We start from the raw sequence: 9,259 nt of genomic DNA, 5'->3' as shown, positions 1-9,259 counted from the left end.
CTGTATAGTAGAAAAGCCTTGATTATAAGGCAAAGGTTTCAGCCTAGGAAACCCTGTGGGACAGTTTTTCTTTGTCCTCTAGGATCCCTGTGGTCAGGACTGACTTGAGGGATAGCATACAACATATTCCTCATGGCTCTCTGCAGTCAGTCCCCGCTCTCAATCTCCAGCCTCTGACGAAAGCTTTGATCTTTCGTTAACTCCAGTTCTACAGGGCTCTCGCTGCAGACCTGCACATACCCAGTGTCCTGGTCCCTGCTGCCCACCCACCAGACCTCATCCTCTAAGGCCCTTCTTCCCCTAAGTCCTCCCAAATTCTTCAGACTAGGTCTGTAATCCAGCCCCCGGCCCACAGAAGGATGGGACGTTCAGCAAGTAAAGGTATGTCATCTGCATATTGAGAATCTGCATGTCCTCACTCCCTGTTCCAGCCAAGACTCTGAGGACAAGCCTGGGATCTGGACACATACTCAAGAAAGAAAACTAGAACTCAGCCTTCCAGGGAAAGGAAATCATTACGTACGTTCTATTAGCTTTGGCTTGTAGAAGTCTGGGAGCTGGACAGTCTCTTTACGTAAAAGGTCAAGCATTTTTTACTGTCTGGTGCGCACTTACATATGCAGACATATGTGTGCACGCAAGTACAGACACAACCTGAAGCCATTGTGTGTGTCAGGCACCCAGGTAATTTTCTGTGGTTGTTGTTGTTAAGTGTTGTCAAGTTAATTTCATCTCAGGACCACCCCACATGACAGCGTGGACCTGCTCCATGGAATTTTCTAGGCTATGATGTCTACAGGAGTCGATTGCTGCATCTTTTTCCATGCCAGACAACGGTCTGAGACAATTGGGCAGGCAGGACGATGCTTAACATACATTGCATTATATATTTTCATGAACATCATCTGATTTAATCTTTGTAGCAGCCCCATTTTGCAGATGATAACATTGAGGCACAGAGCACATAAAGAATACACTTACCCAGAGGCCGGAGGGTCTGTGGGGCTGACACAGGACGTGCTCCCCTGCCCAGTGCTTACCCTCAGCTCTTTACCCTCCTGACTTGTCACGATTTGATTCTAGGTCCTGGGAGTATCAGGCAGACAGGGCAGGCACAGGTGCATCTCTGCCAATGATGAGATGAGATATCCATGAAAAACACAGGACTCCAGGAGCTGCTGGAACCACCTGGCACTGGCAGCCTTCTGCAGTCCAGGGATATAACTTGGAGAAGGTGGAAACTTAAGGAGATGAGTGAGGTCTCTCTGAGGGAAGTGGAAAGAGAGCATCAGAATGCCGGGGGCCATATGAAGGGCTCAGAAACAGACGTGAGCAACTCCAGAACATTCTAGAAAACCAAATCTACAGCGTGAAGGAGTATGTCCTATGAGGGGCATCTGGTGCTGCTGCTACACTGGTGACCTGTGGGACAGAGGAGAGTCTCAAAGGGTCTTCTAGGTTGTCATTCTTACTGAAGGAACCTGACTTAGTACATTACATATTGAACTGCTAAACCAAAGGTGAATCGTTCGAATCTACCAGGGGCTCTGTAAGAGAAAATTGGACTAAAATAATAAAATGCTTTGGGTAATCTTTACTGGAACAGATTGTTGTTGTTGTTGTTGTTATGTGCCGTCGAGTCGTTTGCAACTCATAGCGACCCTATGTACAACAGCCCTAAACCCTGCTCTATCCTGTGCCAATCGCATTGCCTCTGACACACCCATCCCGATTACCCCAGTCACTGAATCAATCCACCTCATAGAGGGCCTTCCCCTCCTGCGCTGTCCCTCTACCCTACCAAGCATGATGTCCCTCTCCAAGGACCAGTCTCTCCTCACAACATGTCCAAAGTATGTTAGACGGAGCCTCAGAATCCTTGACTCCAAGGAGTAGCCTGGTTTAACCCTCTCCAGGATGGATCTGTTTATTTTCTTGGCAGTCCATGGAACATTCAATACTCTTCTCCAGCACCACAGCTCAAAGGCGTCAATTCTCCTTCTATCCTCCCTAGTCATTGTCCAACTCTCTGACGCATAACAAGTGATTGCAAAAACCATGGCCTGTATCAGGTGCACCTTAGTCTCCAGAGAGACACCACTGGAACAGATGGGCAAGTCTTTATCTCGCAAAGTCACTAAATCCAAAAGACCCACTGCCTAGCCCACAGTACATATTTCATAAAAAAAGATGATAAATCACTGTTCTGTAACTAGGAAAAAAGAGGAAGGGCAATTGCCCAGCTGCATGTGTGAAGTTTGTGGGTTCCCAGATCGCTGTGTCCTCTTGACCAGCCATGAAGGGGCCACAGGTCTCCACGCGAAGACAGAGAGCCAGACCCCCACAGCTCTGTGGCCGGCCAGGTCTCCCTCATGTAAATGGAAGGATCTGGACTCAGATGACGCCTGGGCCCTCCGGAGTCTGCAGGCCCAGGCGCCATGGGGGTTCAGCTGCTCTCTTCTTTCCCAGGGGATGAACAGTCAGTACGCCCGCCGGGAGGTGTTCTGTCGGGACACCTGTAATGAGCTCAAACGCTTCTGGGAAAAGGAAATTGGCAAACAGACTTGCTACCGAGAATCGGAGGAACACCGTCTGGGACGAAGTGCACTGAGAAAGTACGTGGCTTGCTTTTCTGCTCTGTTTAAATTATTGGTTTTGGGGTTCTTTTCCTTGGTTTGCTTACAAAATTCTATAATGCATGAGAATGATTGCATGAAACGCAACGTGAATGAAGAACAGTGTGAAACGCAGTGTGTGTGAATTTTGTAAGCTTTTCTGCTTTTTTAAAAGCTGAAGCGGCTTCCCCAGAAACATCCTCAAAAGGCTGCATAATTTTCCTTCCCATCCACACACAGTACTACAGTTACCTATGGCTTCAGACATTCATTTTCAAATGCTTTTCCTAAAGCAAGGGTCTAGCTGAATTCTTATTTTTAGAAAGATCTCTTTTCTCTGTTGCCATTTCTAGAACACGAGAGTTATATGATCACCACCATTACCACCAACATCACTGCCACTACCTGCATCAACACTATCACCTCCATATCGCTTCCGTCAACACAACCACCATTATCACCTCCACTAACTCCAACCCCACCAACACCGTCACCAACACGGCCTACTCCCCAAACTGGTGTAACAGCAATCACAAAGAAAACAGGTATCACTTGTCAGTACTTCATTGGGCGAAGACAGAGGAGGTCCTACATGGTTCTTGGAGGGGGGCAGATCTGAATCTCTTCCCTTCTGTTGCCATAGGGTTTTCAGAGGCTTGTGATTTCAGAAGTGGATGGCCGATCCTTCTTTCTCGTGTGTCTTAATCTTGGAGCTTAATTAAAATCTTAGGGAGCTCTGGTGGCCTAGTGGCAAGAAGCTGTACTGCAATCCCAGAGTAGTGAAGTTCAAATCCACCAGATGCTCTGCTGAAGAAGGAGGGACAATCTCCTCCTGTACCAGTCAGATCTGATTTGATGGTACACACAAAATAATAGTAAAAAAAAAAATTTAAAAAAAAATCTGGCCACCACTCTGGCATCTGAAGCACCAGTGGCACTTTTGGCTCTCTGCACCAGAGCAATCCATAAGTACAGTAAACTGACAGACAAGTACTGCACTAATTGCTGTTGTTGTTAGATGTTGTTGAGTATTACTCATAGAGACCTTTGAATAACAGATCTGAACCCTGTCCTATCCTGTGCCATCTTCACACTTCCTGACACACTAGAGCCCACTGTGTCAGTTACCATGTTGATTCGCCTGGTCAAGGGCCTCCCTCTCCTTCACCATCCCTCCAGCCTTTAAGCATCATGGCCCTCTCCAAGGAATAGCCCCTCCTAGCAACGTGTCCCTGCACTAATTTGAACACTGATAAACAAGTAAGAATACAAACATCCAGTCTACAAAGTACTTGGTAATATGCAGATCAATTTCCCAAAACAACTAACAGAGAAGTCTCACAGTTCAGGAGACTCCATGTCTGAGTCCCAGGTTATCAGCGCTAAGGGAATGTTTTCAGGATAGAACTTGAAATGTTATGTTTGTCAATGAATGTAACACCATTCCTCTTCAATATGTCTGTTATTCAAAAACATTGTAGATCATATGATTGTCCAATTCAAAATTGTCAGTATAAACCATCTCGACTCCCTAGGATGCAGATCTTTGTGTATCCAATTTCATTTTTGTCAGCTTCCAGTTTTCCTAGATTATACTTGGTACATCCACTTCCTAAAAAACATGCCTCTGGAAACTCTGTGAACTTTGATAAACGACTATAGTTATAGAAAGGCTTCAGGTCTTTTGTTCATAGGGTCACTTTGAGTCATGCTAGACTCGACAGCAATTAACAACAACAACAACAACAACATTCCAGTTACTTCTGGGTGTTTGCAGCTCTTTCTCTTTGAGTCTTGCCACATCAGCAAATGAAGATCCTTCGCTGAATGAATGCTTTACTTGGTCCACATCACTAGGATGGATTCTACTTTGAGGCAGTAGCTCTTTCCCAGTCACATTCTGAATGCTTTCCAACCTGAGGAATTGTATCTTCCTGTACTACTCATAAAATATTGTACAATATGGGTGACCTTGGAGAACATTGTGTTGAGTGGCGTATCTCAGTCACAAAAGGACAAATACTGCATAACATCACTGCTATAAAACAGGAATGACCTGGAGGTTGGGCGGCAGTGGGGGAGGGGGGAGAAATTGAGAAAATAGGGAATAAATAAGGAACACTGCTTTGGAACAGTTGAAGGAAAGCACTGTTTAAAAGCAATATATGATTAGGCATTATTTGCATGATAATAGTACAGAATAAAAGGTGAATAGCAAAATTACCTGGGCTGTGGAGAGAGAAAATTATACAGCAATGAATGAATATCTTTTTAAAATAAAAAAGTGAACTAGGGGGTGGGAAGGAGGAAAATGTGCAACAATGAATGAATGAAAACCCAAGTTTTCTGTAAACTTTCATTAAAATCACAAAAAAGGTAAAAAAAAAGGTAATATTAAAGAAAACAAAAAACCCCAATGTTATGTATAGGGTTTTCAAGGCCCGTTATTTCAGAAATTGATAACCAGTCTTGCTTCTGAGTCTTGGTGCTCACCTGTCTCTAGGTTTCAAATACTGCTGGCATTTGAAATATCAATGGCACAGCTTCTAGCATCCCAGTAACATACAAGCCACCACAGTACAGCAAACTAACAGCTGAGTAAAAGGTGTCTGAAAGCTGGACAATGAAAAAAACAGATTGTAAAAGAATCAAAACTTTTAAATTGTGGTATTGGAAAAGAGTATTGAGTATGTTACAAGGAGGAACTCATCTTGGAGAAGGACATCATGCGTGGGAGGGTGGAGGGCAGCACAAGAGAGGAAGACCCTCAACGAAATGGATTGCTACAGTTACTGGGGTAACGGGAGTAGATGTGTCACAGAGACAATGAGATTGGCTCAGGATAGAGTAGGGTTCAGAGCTATTTATTGTACATAGGGTGACTATGAGTTGCAAGCGACTTGATTGCACATAACAACAACAACAACAGCATGAGCTGCCAAAAGAACAAACAAATTCATCTTGGAAGAAGCAGAACCAAGTCATTGCTTAGAGGCAGGAATTGTGAAACTTCATCTCATACCGTGGGCTTGTTGTCAAAAGAGGCCAGTAATTGGGCAAAGACATCACGCTTGGGCTGCAAAATAGAAGAAGGCCCTCGAGGAGATGGATTGGCACAAAGACTGGAACGATAGGCAGAATAGAGCACAGTTTTGATTGGTTGTTCATAAGGTCACTCTGGGCCATAGTCAATGTTGTGGCTCTTAGCAATAACCAGAAGCCATTGCGCCCGGGGAGAAGAGGGTTAGGATCCAGCAGGCTCTGATCACATCACCTTCATAAATTGGTGAATACATAATCTAGTTGTATGTGTGTCTGTTTAAAAACACCTTCTCAGTATACGGATAATTCATCATGATTGAGCTGGTGCTGACAGCACGCTCGCTCAGGCCGACCGAGCACATGCACTCTCTCTGTAAGGTGCCTCGCAGGCTTCTGGGCCTTTGGAGACAGCATCTCAGCACTCCACTCAAACAGGGAAACTACCAACAAAAAGCACTACAGTGGGGGAATTACGGCACCAAAGAAGGGGCCCTGGTGGTACAGATTAAGCTCAGAGCTGCTAACTGAAACGTTGGCCGTTCGACCTCACCGGTGGACTCATGCACTTGGTTCCAGCAGTCAAGAAAATCAAAAGATGTATTGCATTGGAAAAGTCTGCTATCAGAGACCTCTCCATTGTGTTGAAGAGCAACAATGTCGTTTTAAAGACTAAAATGCCCCTGATCCGAGACATGGTCTTTTCAATTACTTCCTACACATCTCAAAGTTGGACAATGCATAAGGCTGATGGAAGAACCATTGCCCTTGAGCTGTGGTGTTGGAGAAGAGTACTGAACATCCCATGGACTGCCAAGAGAACAAACAATATATATGAGAGAAATTACAACCAGGACTTTCCTTAGTGGCCAGGATGGTGACGTGTCATCTCACGTACTTGGGACATGTGGTCAGGAGGTGTCAGTCCTGGAAAAAGACATCATGCTTGGAAAGGGGGAGAGGCAGTGAAGGAGAGGAAGACCCTCGGTGAGCTGGATTGATACAGTGACTGTGACAATGACAATGGTTTCAGGTGTATCAGAGACGATGAAGATGGCACAGGATAGGACAAGGGTCAGATCCATCCTTCATAGGGTCGCTGTGAGTCATTGATGCCTTGACAACACTTGGCAACAACGACAACAACAGCACACCCACAGGAGAAAGATGTTCTGGGAAAGATTACAATCTTGGAAACGCTGTGAGGCAGGTCTACTTTGTCCTGGCCTCGCTGCAGTGGGTCAAAAGTGATTCAACAGCATTGGGTTGGATAAAGAATTCTAGGTGAAAAGTTAGGGGTTTTTTAATCAGTACTTTTAAGCTACTGCACTTGAGATTTAAGTGCAGAGGAATAAGGCTTGAGACGGATACTTACGCATACGTGTATGTCTGCATACAAGCGTATTTTGTGCGTGTTTTGTTTTTCTTCTCAGGCTCAGAGAAGAATGGAGACAGAAAGTGGAAACAAAACTGAGGCTACGAAATAGCTCAGATGAGATGGATAAGCGGACAAACGTGGGCTGAACCCGTCCTGCTGCGTTGACACAGGGACCCTAAAGCACCCAGATCGCTCTGCTAGAAGCCAACTCAAATCCCTGCACTCCGTGCTTTATCCAGCAGACATGGCGCTATCGCTTCCCCCACCTATATCTAACTCCTTCCCTCGTGCAAACGGGAGTTCCTAGTCATGTCATATCTATTTGCCCACCTCAAAAAAGAAGATTATTTCCTACCACTGCAATATACTCAATGTTGTTAACATAATTTTAATAAACCTTGGTCGTCTTGCTATCCCTGATGTGAGTCTTAACTTGATATTTTTTTCTCTTCCATGTCTCCATATCGCCCTGGTTAGGATTCTGCAGCTCAACTTTTGTGCATCTGTCCAGCCAGAATTACTTGTTTACCAGATTGTTTCGGGGCTTTAACATGCCACCATTACTCCCCAACCTCTCCGTGACGTCGGGGAGGGGAGGGGGGCTGCTCCACAGAACGCAAATTCTGACCAGGTTGGGATAACAATTTCTCACTAGGGAATGTAGTGGAGAGATGTGACGGGGGATGTCCTGGGTCCTTTTGCAGACACCTACACAGCTTCACCAGGGAAGCCCTAAGGACAAAAAAGATAGGATGTCATAGTCCCCAACCCCCTAATTATCCAGAAAACAAGGCTCAGAGCCTTCAATCTTGTAATCAAGTCAACTAATACACTACATTGTTATTGTTATGTGATGTGCATTGAGTTGAATTTGACTCACAGCTGACTCTTGAGCAAGTTTTCAGAGTCACTAAAAGACACAGGAAGGAGGAGTTCACCCATCTTTCTCCTAAGGAGCTACTGGTGGATTTGAACCAAGAGCCTTCAAGTTGGCAGAGCAGCTCTTACCACTAAGCCACCTGAGCTCCCTATAATACAGTATACACATTCCAGTTGGGCAGACTCGAGAGTATTTTGATGAAAAAGTCATTCTTGATAGATGTAGGAAGAAAATATTAAATACAGACATGCACCATTCTCTTGTGCTTCTCAGATAATGTGTTTTTATTTGCTAATTGAAGGTCTGGGGCAAGTCCATTTTCCCAAAAGCATGAGCAAGTCTCCGTGTCATATTTTGGTTATTCTTGCCGTATTTCAAACCTCTTCATAATGTTACTGCATACTTAACAGACTGTTGTTGTTGTTATGTGCCATCAAGTCACTTGCAACTCATAGTGACCCTACATACAACAGCTCTGAACCCTGCTCTATTCTGAGCCAACCTCATTGTTTCTGACACAACTAACCGCATTACCCCAGTCACTGAGTCAATCCATCTCAATGAGGGTTTTCCTCACTTGCACTGTCCCTCCACCCTTCCAAGCATGTTGTTCCTATCCAAGGATGGTCCTAAGTACTGGTCCCTCCTTGCAACACACCCAAAGTATATCAGGCAGAGCTTCAGAATCCTTGAGTCCAATTTTGCTAGATACTGGGCAACCAGAAAAATCCATGTGACTGGCTTTTTTGTGATGTTCGCTTTGCTGTGGGGGTCTGGAGCTGGCCCTACAATAGCCCCGGAATGTGACTACAGAGCGAGAAGGGACAAGCTTGCCCGGGAGAGAGGCTTTCAGAAGCAAAGACATGCCTGTGTGATCCGAGAAGTACCGATGTTGAAATCTACGTGCAACAGAATGCAGTAGGAAATGTAGGTGAAGCTTAGTTGTGGAGGAGGAAACCGCCAGGGAGGTCTGAACAGACAGGAAAGGAGGTGAGAAGGAAAGTTGGAATATCAAGAATGAAGAGGAAGGTGAGCTCTGGTGGCTTAATGGCAAGAAGCTGCACTGCAATCCCAGAGATACGTGGTTTGAATCCACCAGATGCTCTGCCAGAGAAGGGAGGGACCATCTCCTCCTGTACCAGTCAGATCTAATTTGATGGTACACAAAAAAGAAAATAATAAAATAAAAAAAATTTTTTTAAAAATAAAAGAACGAAGAGGAACAGAATAAAGAGTTGGGTAATATAAGAGACTCTTCTTGAGCTTTAAAAAGCATGTTGCACCGTTGAAAAGCAAAATTAAAACACTGATGGGTTATTAATGTAGTGTGTAATGCAATGAGTCAGA

Source organism: Elephantulus edwardii, unplaced genomic scaffold (genome assembly GCF_000299155.1).
Source record: "Elephantulus edwardii isolate Elephantulus edwardi_28Jun2011 unplaced genomic scaffold, EleEdw1.0 scaffold00121, whole genome shotgun sequence".
Lineage (NCBI taxonomy): Eukaryota > Metazoa > Chordata > Mammalia > Macroscelidea > Macroscelididae > Elephantulus > Elephantulus edwardii.
The sequence above is the reverse complement of the archived record's forward strand: the minus strand, read 5'-3'. Positions refer to the sequence as shown.